The sequence below is a fragment of the Lactuca serriola genome, chromosome 5, assembly GCF_051521515.1.
Source record: "Lactuca serriola cultivar US96UC23 chromosome 5, Lser_US96UC23_V15, whole genome shotgun sequence".
NCBI classification, from domain to species: domain Eukaryota; kingdom Viridiplantae; phylum Streptophyta; class Magnoliopsida; order Asterales; family Asteraceae; genus Lactuca; species Lactuca serriola.
This window is the reverse complement of record NC_136412.1, coordinates 192796141-192814279: the sequence shown is the minus strand read 5'-3', so window position 1 is coordinate 192814279 and position 18139 is coordinate 192796141. Positions and strand designations below refer to the sequence as shown.

Here is an 18139-nt window from a genome sequence, read left to right as displayed (position 1 = left end):
AGGAAAGAAAACGGAGATGATAAAATGATAATGAAAAAAAGAAATGTTATGGAGAATGATATATTTACCAAGTGAAACCAAACCGGGTATATTTAGCATGTTAAAACGACTTATTTTAGAGGTTTAGTATCTAAGCTTAGGTGGGGTTGTAATGTATATTCCTTATCCCCTATATATATATATATATATATATATATATATATATATATTATTTGTAACTTATATTAATAAAAACTACATATATTTAGTAATAATGAATAATTAATTTATATAATACTTTTAGAAAAAAATTAATTAACTCTTATTAACTTTTTTGACCTAAGCTAGTTTCCCCAAATCATCTTCGTTACCCAGTTCCCCCACTTCCGTCATAGTCGTAGGACTTTTACCATTTTTCAGATAATTGACGTGCTCCGTGTGTGCTCTGTGTGCTTCGACATATTTTGCGGTCCTCTCACTCTTCTTGTCTACTCCGCCATGCGCCGCCTGCTCTGGAATCAGTAGGTACGTTTCTTGATTCTTCGTCAATCGCTAGGTAATATATTCTGAATCGATACTATATTGAATTTCATTTTTGTTAGCGGTAACTTTCGTTTTTTTATCAGGCTATGATGATCTGTATCAATGTTTCATAATGGATGCATAACAGTGATCACTAAACCTCTAAGTTTGAAGCTCAAGATGTTGCTTATCTGATTTGTGACAGTAAAACATTGTTAAGCTAATTGTACTGTAAGGTTCAACTTCAGATGCAATTTCTTTGCTCATATCATCTCTTTTCATGATAATTTTGAGTTTCTATGAATTTTGTTTCAATTCATCTTGTTTTTGGTTTGCAATCATTGTGTGTAGATTGATCTAGTTGTTACAGTAGCTGGCAAAGTAAATTACCTTATAATTAACCATCAATTTCTTCTTTTTTCAATTTTCAGTTCGGTTGGTGATAATGTTGAAAGGAGTGATTCACTTTGTTTAATAAGATAGTGCTACTGTTATGGCTAAAGAAGAAGCTGCAAAGCTACTAAAGACCTACTTTAGCAGAGGTTCGTTTTATCAACCAAAAATTCAGTTTCTCTGAAATTCTCATAAAAATAAAAATTGGCTTACCTCTAAAAATAATTACAGGCAGAGTGGATGCATCAATTGATGTCATTGAGCCATTGACTTTGTGAAAAGAAAAGAAGGTCTCCAGGAATCATTGGAAGATGGAACACTATCATTCTTGAATATAGCATCACATCAACCATATTAAGGTACTAACACATACAAGATTTTTCATTCATGCATTTATCTATTGTAACAAAAGTTTGTATATTTTCTTTAGGCATACATTGATTGTCACTTGTAATCGGGGAGAAGGTTTTCAATATACTCTATATGACATGCATTATTTAAAAGTTAGTGGGAGTATTAGTAACGCGTACCAATAAGATTTTTAGGATTGTTTTATTAAATTAAACTATATGATTTTCAAGCACTGTATAGTGGACTTGGTCCTATAATTTGCTTTACCCTGAAAGACATGATGGTTCTTGGGTTGGTTATCATGAAGTTGAAAATTTAGCTTCTTTATTTGGAATTTAGCTACGGGTAACACTTATGACTTCACAAATTTGTTATCCATGTGTAAAAATTTTAGCTAAATATGGATTTATAAATAGAATATAAGTTTTTACATTTTTTATATATTGTGTATACATATGGTTTTGTAATAGGAGTGCATGTGCCAAGTATCTTGGTTTTGCAATAGGAGTGCATGATTTGGACAACAGAACTCCATGAATTCTTTGTGGAAGGAGTCAACCAACTTGGTGGTAATGAAAGTGTGTATTAATGGTTTTGTTTTAGTATTTAATTTACATATAAGTTTTAAAAATATTGTTATTAAGGAGTTATGAGTGTATGTTTATAATTTTGGCTGACTTTTGTCTTTGACCTTGAAGGAGCTATACCAAAAGGAGTTTTGAAGCTCATGAATATTGAAAGTTTTACAATTTATCATGTGAAAAGTCATCTGCAGGTATGTGAGCAATTGATTGGTTAAGAACTTAATTTGGATAATTATTTATGGTTGTTTCTTTTTTACTCAAGTTGGACAATGACTTAATGGTTAAGTTGGAAAATACTTGGTTTAATGTATTAAGACACTACCCTTTAACTAACCGTCCTTTTTTATCCCTTTAACTCCACTCATGTTGGAATTGATGACTATTGTGAAATTTGTCTCTAAAACGTAGGGGTAAAATGGTCAATTAGTCTCATTCTGACAAAAAGATTCAAACTTTATGTATACAATGCTTTATCCAAACTAACATCATTACTCATAAACAACCCTTAAAAATGAAATATTAGCCTGTGACATGTTGACATTTTAGGATAAAGGTGTTAAAAATAGTCGGTTTGACCACCAGAGTCAAACTTCATATTTGATGTTTTTCTGTTGCTTTGATTTCAAAAATATAGAACAAATAGCATGTACAAACCAAAGATAAAGAGTTATCTGAAGGTAGTAAAATTATATCATTAATAATTGTTTCTTCAAAATATATTTTTAGAAAAAAATTCACGATCTTTTGTGGGTTAAAAGCTTTCTGGTCCTTGAAGGCTTGAACAACTTATTATCAAAACAATACAATGTCTATTGTTTTCTGAACTTGTAGATTGACACTACTTTTTTTATTCTTTTTTATCAAGAAAGTGTTAAGACTTGGTTTAGTTGACATGTTGTCATTAAAGCTCATTAAAGGGTAGTTTTGTAATTTTGATTTACAAGCGATTTATGGCTTTCACAGTGTGGACTAAGTACAAACTAATAGTGAGTTTATAGACTAAAAAAATGTTTCATATAAACAATTTGACTCTAAAGCACATTTAGTGATCATGTATTTTAGTATTTTAGTTTTGACATGTTATTGATATTTGTAATCTTTCAAAATCTATCTTACAATATATATTATTTATATTATTTATAGATTTATACATTTTTGTTTATTGTCTTCAATTTTTTGTCTAAGATTGCAGATTCTAAGATGCTTAATGCATTGTTCAACAAAAGTATGAGGATGCTCAACAAAAATACGAGGATGCTCAACAAAAGAATATGAAGATTCAACAGAAAAATGTGGATGTTCAAGCAAATTTTGAATAACAACTTGCACGAACAATGAACAATGACTGTAATTAATACTTTGAGCTAACTGGTCAAAACCTTTATTAATCAATGATAAAATATTATGTATCGAACAACGTTTTATGTTTAATTTGTAGTGACTTTTGATTTTGTTGTATGTATCTTTTGATGTGTTGGATATTTCTCTTAGTTTCTATAGAAATACTATGCTACTTTTTGTGTTATATTAATTGTATTTTTATAAATTGATATAAATAGTTGAATTGAATAAACGGATTTTATTGAATAATGGTAAGAAAATATTGTTATGAAATTGGTTACGGAAAAATTGCTACGCAATTGGCTATGGAAAAATCGCTATGAAATTTGTTACGGAAAAATCACTATGAAATTTGCTACGGAAACATTGCTACATAATTGGTTACGGAAAAATTGCTATAACATTTGCTATGGAAAAATCGCAACGGAATTTCCTACGGAAACATTGCTATGGAATTGATTACGGAAAAATTGCTACGAATGTGCTATGAAACTCAAATTGCAACGAAATAGATGTCGTAGAAACAGACATAACAAAATTGCTACGAAATTATAATTCCGTAGCTAAACAATTTGCTACAAGAAATATAGCTACGGAGTCTAATTGAAAATTTGTGTAACGAATTTCGTAGTTATTCAACTTTAACTACGGAATTTCATCTTTTTCCTACGGAATTTTCCGTAGCTAAATTGGATTTTTCTTATAGTGAAGGATTGGTAGCACAAGTTGTTTTACATTTGTCTTCCATGTCCATATAATCTTATCTCTTAAATATAAAGTGATGATAAAATATGAAAGTAGATGCTTTAAATTCGAGATTAGATGTTATTAATGTCGTATATCATATATAGTGATCCAAATGTAACAACAATTGAATTGATTTAGAGTTTTTAAGGGTCGAGTTTGTTATGTTTGACGTGATTGGACAAGTTTTCTAGGGATATATTTGTTGTTGAGGATGAGGAAATTTATGCCTTTTGTAAAGACAAAAAATCAAAAATGAGTATTTGCCCTAACTTTTTGGGTAGAACACATTACCATTGAAATCGGTCTTGATCTAATGTTTTCCAAACACATTATCACCCAAAAATGCATGTTGCTAAAGTTATTATTTTTTAAGGGTCAATGTCACATAATAATAATAAAAAGCAACCACCATATTTTTACTCATTTGGTTTCTAATCATTTTTTCTTATAGATAGAACATTAAACTTACGGTTCACCTACTAATTATACCATGATCATTTTTTCCGGTTTAGCAAGTTACCATAATGACAAGACATCATACATGGTTCACCTAAATGTTGGAAATGGTATCTAATAGCATTAACTAATAAATAATATTTCTAATAATAGCAGAATCCATTTGGGTTGCCCTCATGACCCAATTAAGCAATGAACAATTAAGAGAAAATAAGTTATCAATTTATTATGAATTAATAAACTAATTGAATTTTATTTTGAAATTAGTTAAATAGTTTTAATTAATTAAATAGGTTGAATATTGATCACTTCGTTCGTAACTAATTATAATATTGCAGAATCTTCTAGGATGTGATAGATATTGAATTTATCTATAAGGATAAAATATATGGATTGGTTTACATAATGATATGGTCTATCCTTGGAAATTTGAATTTTATACGTAGTGGAATAACTAAAGATTGAACGTCAGCCCATAACCGAATATGACACTACACTACGTCACTAGCTTCATAATTGAGTGTACTGTTAGTCATCCCCAATGTTTTAATACGTAGTGGAATAAATAAAGACTGAATGTCAACGCCTAATTCATCTCGTCAGACGAGGTTGTAGCTAGCAACTTTAGGTGGGCGATCGAACTATATAAGTCCAATAATATGAATCTTATACATGTCGTTCTTTGTTCCTCACGGATTAATAATTATAAAAATACACGGTTTTCACCAAGACACACAGTCTTAGTATACCAAACAACATAGCTCAAATGGCTTTGGAAACGAACCTAACTCACGAATTAACGATTATAAAAATACAGGGAGATCCTAGAGTGTTGGATCCTAACAATGTGTCTAGGCATCCTAGTCCTAAACTTCTCATTATAAGATTGTTGAATACTTATAATTTTGTTGTTTAGGAATAATATTTGATTGAATTCATTTAGTATTTGAGATTTGTAAGAATTAATGGATTTCCAAATTTCTATTGTCTGTTATGACGAAATTTGGGCAACATAACGGCTGCTTTTATAACATTTTTCAGGTTTCAACCAACGTGAAACCAACAATTTCCAGGATATTTTATAATTCATGTGATTAATGTAGTATAATATTTCGCAAAATAACGACTCTTAAGTCCTGAAGTTGATCATGTTATTTATTGCAATAAAAATCTATAACTTAATAAAATGAGTTATATTTTTATATTTAATATAAAAATATATTAATAAATTTTACATTTATTTTTACATAACTTATTTATATTAAAATTTAATTTTTGATAATTTAACTATTAATTATATAATTTCATAATCTTTGTCTTTTCCATTAAATATGGCAATGTACTTTCATTTTTATACACGAATAATATTTTTGGTCATTTTTTTTTATCTTTCCATGCTTCCATGAGATACTTTAACTTATACATATAAAATCATCATTTTTGTGACTTATAATATCAACTTGTGTTATTATAGCAATCTACTTATAATCTTGTGATTTTTCTTAATAATTGTATTCATATTTCACGTAAGGTATCAATATATCCTCTTTCAACAATCTAATTTAACTTAATATATTTATTGGTGATTTATCACATTTTTAGATTGTTATTTCCCAACTTTCAAACAATAATAAACTGCAATGCATTTTTATGTATAAAAATTTCTAAAACATCAAGACTTGATAACTACGCATGTATTTCTCCCCCAAATATGAAAACCATAAAATAGGGACCGTAGAAACTCACCATTGAAGCGTGAGTTCAACTTGTCTGGTTCATTCATGTGAAGTTTTGCGTGAGAGATCGAAATCAACACCTTTTGAGCTAAAACAAAGCTCAGGACTATTTTTATAATATTTTAAATCAAATTGACTTGTTTTGAAATACTTTATATTTAAAAAAGGGTTGGTTTGTAATTTATCTAACACAAGGGACTGTTTGTGATAAATTATATCCAAAAGGGACCACTTTTGGTAATAACCTAATTCATTGGGGTCTGGTTTGATTGAATAATGAAAACAAGGGCTGACTTGGTCAAACTAAAGCAATGAAGGGACTGATTTGGTAACATCATAAACAGTTGAGGGGTTGTTTTTGGTCAAAACCATACGAAGAGGTAACAAGTCTCCGTCTTCAACGACCAGGAAAGGAAGGGACAATGGAAGTCGGTGGGGAGGTCCGAAGGTGGCTGGGAGATCGTGAGGAGGGGGGTCGAAAGCATAGGGTTGCTCTAGTGGCTTCCTTTTTCTTCTGGTCTGATCGACTTCATCACAAAAGGGGAAGGAAGGGAACGGGATTCTCCATTTTTTGTCTGATTAGAGAAGAGAAAATAAAACGGAAATAGAACATTGGAAGCACCTCAGGAACCTGATCAATTCGAAGAAAGTGATGAAGGTGTTAGTGTAATCCAGAAAGTTTGGGGACCATTTATGTTTATTTCCATTTGTGTTCATTTCAATTTATTCACATAGGAAGCTGTCAAAGGCCATGTTGGCCATTTTCCCTTTTCTTTAGGAAGTAGTGATCAAGTGGTTTTATGTTTCCACATTTCTAGCTGAAAAGTAGGTTAAGTAGCATGTATCGTTCCAGTTTTAGATGTGAAGAATAATCAGAAAATTGCCCCAAAAATACCCTCTCCATTTTTTCTTTGTTTCTTGTTGTGTAAAATAGGATTTTTACAACAATACTTGGTATCAGAGCAAATCTTGTATATGCCAAAGTATCAACCACGAGTGATAGAAATAACAGGAAACAATAATGACAAAGATAGTTCTATCACTTTACACTACCCCATGCTCTCGAGAAGTAATTATGCTGCTTGGGCAATCAAAATGAAAGTTTTTCATGCAGGCCCAAGGTGTTTGGGAGGCAGTAGAACCAAGAACAACCAATACAGTTGTTGAAGTCTGGAAAGACAAGATGGCATTGGCGGTTATCTACCAGGGTATTCTAGAAGATATGCTCTTATCGTTGGCAGAAAAGCAAACAACGAAGGAGGCATGGGAAACCCTGAAAACGATGTATCTAGGGGTTGATCGGGTGAAGATGGCTAGGGTTCAGACGTTGAAGACTGAAATTGAAATGATGAGCATGAAGGAGTCAGAAACAGTAGACGAGTTTGTTACCAAAGTCACGAACATAGTCAGCAACATTCGTGATTTAGGAGAGACAATAGGAGAGGCATACGTGGTCAATAAATTGCTTCGGGCAGTACCTAAAAAGTTTGTGCAAATCGCATCCACCATAGAGCAATTTGCTGATCTAGAAACTATGGAAGTTGAAGAAGTCATAGGGAGACTAAAAGCACATGAGGAATGGGTGCGAGGTCAAAGCGACTCTAACGAAGGAAAGTTACTCCTGACACATTAGGCGTGGCTAGAAAAAACAAAGAAAAAGAAGGATAAAGGCTCGAAATCTTCACAGCGAGACACCAAACAACATAATCTCAGTTCACGTGGATGTGGGAGAGGCCGGGGAAGAAGTAATTCAAACCGTGGAGGTCATCGTGGTGGAGGTTTTCAGTCAAGTTGCGATGGAGGGCGTAACACGACTAGTCGAGACAAGAGTACAGTGACGTGCTACAACTGTCAAGAACAAGGCCACTATGCTTCTGAGTGCAAAAACCCATGTAAAGAGAGATGCCAAGAAGCCAATCTGATGCAGGGAAATGATAATCATAAACCTGCACTTTTGCTATCCTCGTACAGTAAGGGTGAAGAACATGAGGAAGTATACTTAAATGAAAAACGGGTGACTCCAAAACTGAGATTAAATGGCGATGAAGCTACAAAATCCAAGATATGGTACTTGGATAATGGGGCCAACAACCACATGACAGGGGAGGAAGAAACGTTTCGTGAGATAAACAAGACAATAAAAGGGTACGTTCGTTTTAGATATGGCTCCAAGGTGAGGATCAAAGGAAAAGGGTCGATTTTCTTCTAATGCAAGAAGGGAGAACAAATGTTGTTGAGTGAAGTATACTATATCCCAAGCCTATGCAACAATATCATAAGCTTGGGTCAACTGGCAGAAATCGATGACAGGATCGTGATGCTTGGGTCATTCTTATGGATCCGTGATCAAACTGGTAGATTACTAATGAAAGTAAAGAGATCAGAAAACAGGTTGTACAAGATTGCACTGGAAGAGGTAAAAGCAGCATGCTTGTTAGGAGAATGAAGGAAGGAAGATTGGCTATGGCATGCAAGGCTTAGGTACGTGAATTTCACTGCTCTTAAACTGATGTTAGAGGATGAAGTGGCCCATGGGTTGCCCCAAATCATCAATTCATCTCGTCCGTGCGAATGGTGCTTGGCTGGAAAACAAATACGGACGACATACCCCCTGCAAGCCACGTACAAAGCAAGAAAGAAACTTGAGCTGGTTCACGAAAATCTTTGTGGCCCCATAACACCTGCAACGCCATCAGGGAATAGGTATTTTATGCTTCTTGTCGAAGATTTTAGTCGTGTGATGTGGATATACCTAATGAAGACAAAGGATGAAACCTTTGATGTCTTCAAGAAATTTCGTTCTCTAGTAGAAAATGAAACAGGTGAAAGAATCAAGACGTTTAGAACAAATCGTGGTGGTGAGTTTACGTCTAGAGACTTCACTATGTACTGTGAGGCAACTGGCTTGAAGCGACATCTCACAGCACCCTCCCCTCTGCAACAAAACGGGGTTGTAGAGAGAAGAAACAGGACGGTGGTTGAAATGGAAAGAACTATGTTGAAACACAAGAAAGTTCCTGAAACTTTGTGGGGGAAGCTGTGAGGCACACGGTCTATGTACTGAACCGTGTGACAACCAAAGCATTGAAAGAAAAACCACTGTATGAGGCATGGTCTGGAAGAAAACCTAATATGGAACACCTAAAGGTATTTGGTTGCACGACTCACACAAAAGTTGTAAGAGGGCATTTAAGGAAACTTGAAAACAGAAGAAAACCATTGGTGTACTTAGGAACGGAGCTTGGAAGCAAAGCCTATCGTTTAATTGACCCCAACACCGGAAGAATTTGTGTAAGCCGTGATGTCTGCTTTGAGGAGGATAGAGAATGGTCATGGAGCAACTCAGTCAAGTTCAAAGATAACCTGGGTATACCGTTTGTGATAGAAGGGTATGGTGATGATTTTATAAGCCAAGAACAAAACAATGGATCTTTTATTGGGGAAGGTAGCATCCACTTGAGAGATGTAACCTACGAAGATATCTCACAATAGAGCCCAATTCAACAAGCCCATGATGAAGAATATTATGACTCAGTGGACCTAGCACAAGATAATCCCCATAACAGCCCATTACCATCGACATAAGAAAGCCCTACCATACCCAACAACTCAATGGGTTCAAAAACCACTTCATCGGAATCAACAAGAGGCGAAGATCCAAAAAGATACATGAGGATGTCAGACATTTATAGACAGGAAGATGAGCTGTTACTTGCAACTGACCATGAGGAACCAGAATCATACACTCAAGGCAGAAAAGAAGGCAAGTGGGTGAAAGCAATGGAAGAAGAATTGTCTACAGTAGAAAGAAACAACACATGGGAATTAGTTAAACTACCACGTGATCGAAGACCGATTGGTCTCAAATGGGTCTTCAAAGTGAAACGAGACCCTCTTGGTAATATTCTGAAGCACAAGTCCAGGTTAGTGGCTAAGGTTTACGTTCAAAAGCAAGGCGTTGATTTTGACGAGGTATTCGCTCCTGTGGCTCGTTTGGAGACAATGAGAATAATCTTGGCTCTCGTAGGTATCAATGGGTGGCTTGTTCATCACCTGGATGTGAAATCAGCCTTCCTGCATGGCAAGTTAGATGAGGAAGTGTTTGTATCCCAACCTGAAGGATTTGTGCAGAAAAACAAACCGGAAATGGTGTATAAGCTATCTAAAGCCCTGTATGGCCTCCGTCAAGCCCCCCGGACATGGAACGCACGTCTAGATAAACACCTAAAGTTACTTGGGTTCGTAAGATGTGCTCATGAATATGCAGTGTACACAAGGAAAGTAGGTAATAACTTATTGATTGTAGGGGTCTACGTTGATGACCTTATTGTTACGGGAGGAAGCAAGGAAGAAGTTGAACTCTTGAAGAAGGAGATGAATCAAGAGTTTGAAATGAGTGACTTGGGGTTGCTGTCATATTACCTGGGAATTAAAGTATCACAAGAACTGTGTGGAATAAGCTTAAAACAAGACGGGTATGCAAGAAAACTATTGTAAAAGCCAGTCATGCTAGATTGCAACCCAACAGAGGCCCCAATGGAGAATAACATGGAGCTCACCAAAGATGAGACTGGAAAACCCGTGAATGCCACTGAATACAGAAGCATAGTGGGAGGGTTGAGATATCTATGCCACACACGACCTGACATCTCCTATGTTGTTGGAGTTGTAAGTCGTTTCCTAGAAAGGCCCACCGAACAACAAAATCAAGCAGTGAAAAGAATCCTAAGGTATATAAAGGGAACCTTCAACCTTGGTTTAGTATACACACAAAGCAAGGAATAGAAGCCCGTAGTTACATAATCTGATAGAAACCATGCAAGGGACGTGAATGATAGGCGAAGCACAGGTAGCATGGTATTTTACTTGAACAAAAATTTGGTGACATGGAGCTCTCAAACGCAACAGTATGTTGCACTTTTATCATGCGAGGCGGAATTCATGGCTGCAAACTTGGCAACATGCCAAGGCATATGGGTCTATAGACTTGTTCAAGAAATAACAGGTGAAAAGTTGGGTCCACTGACAATACTCATTGATAACAAGTCCACACTCGAATTGGTCAAACATCCAGTCTTCCATGGACGCAGAAAACATATAGACACTCGCTTTCACTTCATTAGAGACTGCGTTGAACGAGGAGACGTCATTGCTAAGTTTGTTGCAAGTGTGGAACAATAAGCTGATATTCTCACTAAGCCTCTGGCAAAGAACAAGTTCAAGGAGATGAGGAACATGCTTGGAATGAAGAGCATCTAGCATTCTGGATTAGGGGGGAATTTGTTGGTGTAATCCAGAAAGTTTGGGGACCATTTATGTTTATTTCCATTTGTGTTAATTTCAGTTTATTCACGTAGGAAGTTGTTAAAGGCCATGTTGGCCATTTCCCCTTTTCTTTAGGAAGTAGTAATCAAGTGGTTTTATGTTTCCACATTTCTAGCTGAATAGTAGGTTATGTAGCATGTAACGTTCCAGTTTTAGATGTGAAGAATAATCAAAAAATTGCCCCAAAAATACCCTCTCCGTTTTTTCTTTGTTTCTTGTTGTGTAAAACAGGGGCCTGCAACAATAGAAGGAAGGCAGAAGGCTGCCATCAATTGCTTGGTTAACGAGGAAAGGAGGGGGTTGGTTTTCCGGAATGATTTACTCGACAACAACACCTCATCATAGGTTGTTAGCATCGATTGGCAATAGCATTTGGGCAAAGGAGGCATTCGGGTGATGCTTCTTCGACGGGAGGGGTTGCAGTCGGCGTCTCCGACGAGCCCATCATGGCTTCCTTTCTCATCCCTGGTATTGAAGGAACCAAGGGTGTTTGGGTGGTGTTCCTCAGCTAATCGCAGGGGAGATGGAGGGTAAGGTTTCTAATGGCAACAAAAAGGGTGGAGATGGGTTGTGAAGATGGCGGTCGGCGGTCCTTCCTCGCCGGAAATATAGTGATGATACAGAGAAAAAGAACTAAATAGGGAAATAAAATTTTGAGAGTGGAGATGCATCGGATGTACAAAATCTGATCTTTGTATACATTTTGGAAGATTAAATCAAGATTTATAAGTACAAATCAAAGATCCTCCATGATTGGTAACATCATCTTGACGTCATTACCTGACGCATTGATCCTCGTGCCATCATATCGTCTTATAAAAATTTTAAGATCATGCCTGCATATTGTTCCGGTTGTGGTGATTCTAGAAACACATACAAAATTCAATTCTAATTTACTGAAGTTCATGAAATGGCATTTAAAATTTCGCGATTAATTAGATATGAATTCGACAGATTTTACGAATCTGATTTTGGTCGAGATAAAAAATGTGATAAAATAATAGACCATAATTTGTGCTCAAAAGCGTTCTCAAAAGTGATTTACAAGGTTCGTAGCTATTTCAAACAAAGCAGTGCACACTTCGTTTCAGGAAAATCAGATAAATATTAATTTTATAACCTAAAAGAGGCGTAACATTCTCATACGATCTCCATTTTGGACGTTCTTTATATCCACGAAATTAGGATAACGTAATCTATTCAAAAATTCTATCCATGTCTCTCAAGTATACTTAATGCAAAATTTTATTTTTATCATCACAAATAAAATTAATTTTTGGTGATTTTTGATTTGGTCGTTAACAATAGACGGTTGGTTGAGCAATTTTTGACGTTCTAAAGGTTATTATGAATATAATATTTTTACTATAGATTATAAACATAAAATTACACATATTTAGTCCTTAATACATAGCAGTTCGCTGTGGTTTGATCGTCGAACTCTGACCAACTTTTACCAATTGTTACACTCAAGAACCAGGTGTATGCTACGGACCACCCCGTGGTCTTACATCACTACTACACTACCTGCCAACCTAGTGAATTATACGACCACCTTCGAAGTATTACAACACCTCTACCTCTAGATGCCAATCCAGTGAATGCTACGGCCACCCCCGCAGTCTTAAAACACTTCCAAACCGCCATGGACCCAACCCATGGTAATACTGTCCTACTACCATACCAACTATTATCAAACACGAGTCAAAAATAGATCGACTAAATCTCAACCAGGTGTTCGGATTATGCTTCGAATCCCCAAAGCCTTCATCAGAACAGAACAGGCAATGAGGCTCTAACACGACCGTAACGCCCCGATTCTCAGTTATTAATATTGGCTTTAATTTTCAAGTTTCAAGGTCTACTCGATGAGGTGGATGCCCTGACTCGTCGAGTAGCAGCGGGTTTGGGGCCACGTGTTTAAGTGACCAACTCGCCAAGTCGGAAGAGTGACTCGACGAGTTGGAGATGAAGAATGAAACCCTAATTTCTAGGGTTTTGCACCCTATTTAAGGAATCATTAGACTCCCTTAGTCCCTTACAGCCTCTTGAGAGTCCAGCAAACCCTATTTCATGCAAGAGCTTCATTTGAGTGTGTTTTTGAACTTTGGAAGGTGGAACTTGTAAAGGGAGCTTGAAGGTCAAGTAGCTAGCAGCAAGGGACTCATGTGGATCTACAAAATCTATCTTAGTTAGCTTTATTTGAGGTATCAATTCATGATCTTGGCCTCTTTTCTTTCTAGATCTCTTTGGATGAAGTGTAGGGCTTTATGGCTTGATTATGAATCTATTGTTGAGTATGAGATGCATCTGAAGTTGCAACTTCATATCTAAACCCTCCTTGGGATCTAGGTTCATAAAGTTTCTAGCCTTGTCATGTATGAAACCTTCCATTTGAGTTAGACCCCATTTCAAGTTTGGTTTTGGCATTTTGAGTCATTAGAGCCTTGCATGCACATAAAGTTTGCAAATTTATGTGATAAGCATGCCTTAGGAGGTTGGATCTGCAGTATGGAGCCTTAGCATGGCTTAAAAAACATCTGTATGGATGAAGGACCGAAGGGACTCGGCGAGTGGCATGGTCGGCACGGCGAGTCCGATGAAGATGTCGTAGACTGACTCAGCGAGTCCGATGAAGATTGTCTTGGGCTCGACGTGTCAGACGAGTAACTCGACGAGTTGGCAAGTTATGCAAGGAACTCGGCGAGTAGCTGAGGGTACTCGATGAGTTGAGATGAACATGGACTGTTGACCTTGGCATTTGACTTTGACCAAGGGTTGACCAGTTGACTTCTGAGGGTAATTTTTGGTAAATTGGATATTATAGCAAAGGACATTGGGAAATATAGGTGTTGGAGTTGGAGTTACATTTGGAGGAGTTTGGCACTATCTTCTGAGCTACTTGTGATGTGAGTTACCCTCACTATACTAAGGGGTCTAAGGCACCAAGTCCGGCCCATTGGATTTGATATCCTAGTAGTTATTGACATTTCGAGTTTGAGCTAGTAATGTATGTCAGTGGTATGCTAGTCTAGTAGATCTGTAGGACTACCTGTGATTATGTATGATTGTCTATATGTGCATTAGTTATGTTATATGTTGACATATTATGTGAGATGGGTTGAGGTGATACTACTCTGTGCGGTAACCAGAAAACCCGGGAACATTCTAGATACGAGCTGAGGGAGACTCATACTGTGGGCTCGGTGGAAAACCAGATGTGACTTGTGGGTCTGTAAGGCAATCCAGACTCACAATGTGGGCCTAGGGGGTAACCCAGTCTGTAAAGTTGTGGACCCAGTATATGTTGTTATTTGTATGTGTTATGTTCAGTGTATCGGTATTTTGGGGGAACTCACTAAGCTTTTGGGCTTACAATTTTAGTTTATTGTTTCAGGTACATCGGGGGATCACGACAAGGCGAAGGCATGATCGTACAACTCCTCATGTTTTATTTATGTTTCTGGGAAAAACTCTGATATAGACTATTTTGAAAACAAGTCTGTAATAACTGTGGGTTTTAAATGTTTTGAAAAGTTCAAATTTGTCTTGAAATTTTTGGGTGTTACAAGTTGGTATCAGAGCCTTGGTTTGAGTGAATTGGAGGAACATTCGTGTGAATCTAGTCTCAAACTAAGGAAAAAGATTTTCGAAATAATTTTAAATTGTTTTCAAAATAAGTAAAGGAGGATGCAGAGTGTACGATCAGTCGGAGCCAGTAAGTAGACCCCAAAATACCATACATTTATTTGATATTATGATATAATAGAACAACATGCTAGTACTAGGCTAGAGATCCTTGAGAATTTCATGATAGAATTGTCTGATTATGTGATGCCTACTAGCCTAGGGTTTCTTTATATGAGATTGACATCATTATTGTAGTTACTTGTGTATGTATCACGGTTGTACATAATTAAGATCTTATAGCCCGAGAATGTTTGATTTGACCTTATGTTCTGTTCTTATTGATTAGGGCTTAGGGTAGGATCGAATATTTGAAAGTCTATAGGGTCCATCGTTATGTATGGCTAGCATACGCTAGTGCTACAGGGTTAGTGGAAGTTTCATGGATGAGTGAGTTGTGTGGGACCGGTAGGTCAGTTGTGAGGCAGTTAGCCTTCCTCTAGGGGTGAGGATCGAGTGCTCGCTATGCTTATGTATATTTTTAGGGTTTTGTGGTGATACTTGAGACAAATATGGGTAGGTGTGGAAGGTTGTATGGGCCCGTACTATTGAAAGCACAAGACCCATAAGCGTATCAAGGAAGTCACAACCCCTGGGGTTTAGTCGCGAGTTGGTTCCCAGTTATTTATGTGGATTATCTGATATCTTGTGGTATGTTTCAGAATGGTGATGACGAGACACTTTGCGACTGGATCCGGTTCAAGGTCAGGATCAGGAGACAGAGGCTAGGAGGGGCCAACAACACCTGAGCCTGTGATGCAAATGGGTACAGAGGAGTTGGATGCCAGGATTCGGGAGATCCTGCATGATGAGGTTGTTGCTATGTTCCAGGCACAACTGACGGGGATGTTTGGGTCTATTAAGATCGCTATGGTTGAGTACTTCGACGAGCGTTATGCATGCCTTGCAGATACGGCTGCCGCTGCAGCTGCCTCGGCCGTATTAGCGGAAGGAGAAGGTGGAGCCAATCGGGGCTTCCAGTACTGGGACTTCAATAACATGAAGCCCTCGACATTCGAGGGTACCTAGGATTCGATTAGAGCCATGAGGTGGTTATGAGGTGGTTATCTGACGTGGAGGGCTATTTCTTCACGTGTTCATGTCCTGCTGACCAGAAGGTCAGGTGTGTCCTGAACATGTTGAGGCTCGGGGCAAAGGACCGGTAGAGGTTGACGACAGGGTTGTACACTGATGAGCAGAGAGCTCCTATTACTTGGGAACAGTTCAAGGATATGTTTCACGCCTGATACATCCCACGGGTCGAGCGGGAATGATTGGCTCAGGAATTTTTGAGTTTGAGACAGGAGGGGAGTCGGTGACGGAGATCCCTCGCATGTTCACAGAGAGAGTGATGTTCTGCCCAGAGTTTGCTTCTGAGCAGGCTCAGATGACCCATTATCTAAGAATGCTCAAGGCTGACATTCGTCGGTTTATGTCTACCCAGCGATATGATACTCTTTTGGAGTTGTAGGAGGCCGCTAGGCGGCGTGAGTTGGAGATTGAGCTGCAGTTGAGGGAGCAGCGGCAGACCCCGACACAGTCGCAACCGGCACCTAAGCGGTCTAAGACCGCTGATTCTAGGACCGGGGGGTCAGCAGAGCTGCCCTTGTGGAAAGTGCGGTAGGAGTCATTCTGGGGTTTGTCGAGCTGGTAGTGGGTGCCACAGGTGTGGAAAGGAGGGGCATTATGCGAAGGACTATTTCCAGGCCACCCCGGTTCCGATTTTGAGGTTATGTTATCACTGTGATCAGGTTTTCCACATGAAGGCCAACTGCCCGTTGCTTGCCGCTAAGCCGACGCAGGTTCCCTCGCTAGCTACATTGAGGATTTCTGATGGGAGGCCAGTTAAGGTAGAGCCTCCGAAGGCTCAGGGATGTGCCTTCCAGCTTACAGCGGAGGAGGCCAGGGCAGCACCAGATGTGGTTGTCGGTATGTTTCTATCCTTTATATCTTTTATTATATTTGTTTTATGCTTATCTGTTGTACCTGTGATTAGGTATGTTTTTAGTGAACTCTTTTCCTGCTTTGGTTTTATTTGACTCGGGGGCGAGTCGGTCTTTCGTATCTCAGTTGTTTAGTAGGGAGTTCAGTATGCCAATAGGCGAGTTAGAGTGTTCGTTGCGAGTCTCTATCGCCAAAGAACACGGGGTTTTTGCTTCTTCGGTCTACCGAGGGTGTGAGTTGGAGATTTTCAAGGTGCCATTTCCAATAGATTTGATTATGATCCCCATGTGGGAGGTGTGTGTGATAGTAGGGATAGATTGGCTTAGTCGGTTCGGTGCCATGATTGACTGTGAGGGCCAACGAATGGTAGTTCGAACCCCAAGTGGGGGAGAATTGATTGTATATGGTGAGGGCACCAGAGTGGGATCAGGGTTTCGTTCGGCTGCCATGCCTGGATAGTATATTCAACATAGGTGTGCGGGTTATCTAGCGTATGTGGTAGATACACGGGTCAGGGATCAGATTTTAGTTGTAGAGGTTCTAGTGGTTAGGGAGTTTGCCAACGTGTTCCCGGAGGAGTTGCCAGGGATACCTCCGGAGAGGCAGGTCGAGTTCCGGATCGACCTGGTGTCGGGTGCGGCTCCTATCGCCAAGGCGCAGTACCGGTTGGAGCCACCCGAGATGCAGGAGTTGTCTTCACAGCTATAGGAACTACTAGGCAAGCAGCTCATTTGACCTAGCAGTTCACCATGGGGAGCACCGATCCTTTTCGCCAGGAATAAGGACGGTTCGCACCGGATGTGCATTGATTATAGGGAGGTAAACAAGTTGACGGTGAAGAACCGTTATCCACTTCCGAGGATAGATGATCTTTTCGATCAGTTGCAAGGTGTATCTTGGTTCTCCAAGATTGATTTGAGGTCAGGATATCATCAGGATCGGGTCAGAGAGGAGGACGTGGAAAAGATCGCATTTCGGACTCGTTATGGTCATTACGAGTTTGTCGTGATGCCATTTGGGCTCACCAACGCGCGAGCGGTATTCATGGACTTGATGAATCGGGTTTGCAGACCT

At 38.2% G+C, this 18139-nt stretch overlaps 1 long non-coding RNA gene across 1 annotated transcript; it reads left to right on the top strand.

Moving 5' to 3' along the window:
- The first annotated feature begins 405 nt into the window (after window positions 1-405).
- On the top strand, window positions 406-3270 carry LOC145051388 (uncharacterized). Its single transcript, XR_013683590.1, has 5 exons — window positions 406-504; window positions 933-1043; window positions 1126-1253; window positions 1716-2020; window positions 3022-3270. It is a non-coding gene; the product is annotated as an uncharacterized LOC145051388 (long non-coding RNA).
- The last annotated feature ends 14869 nt before the right edge of the window (window positions 3271-18139 follow it).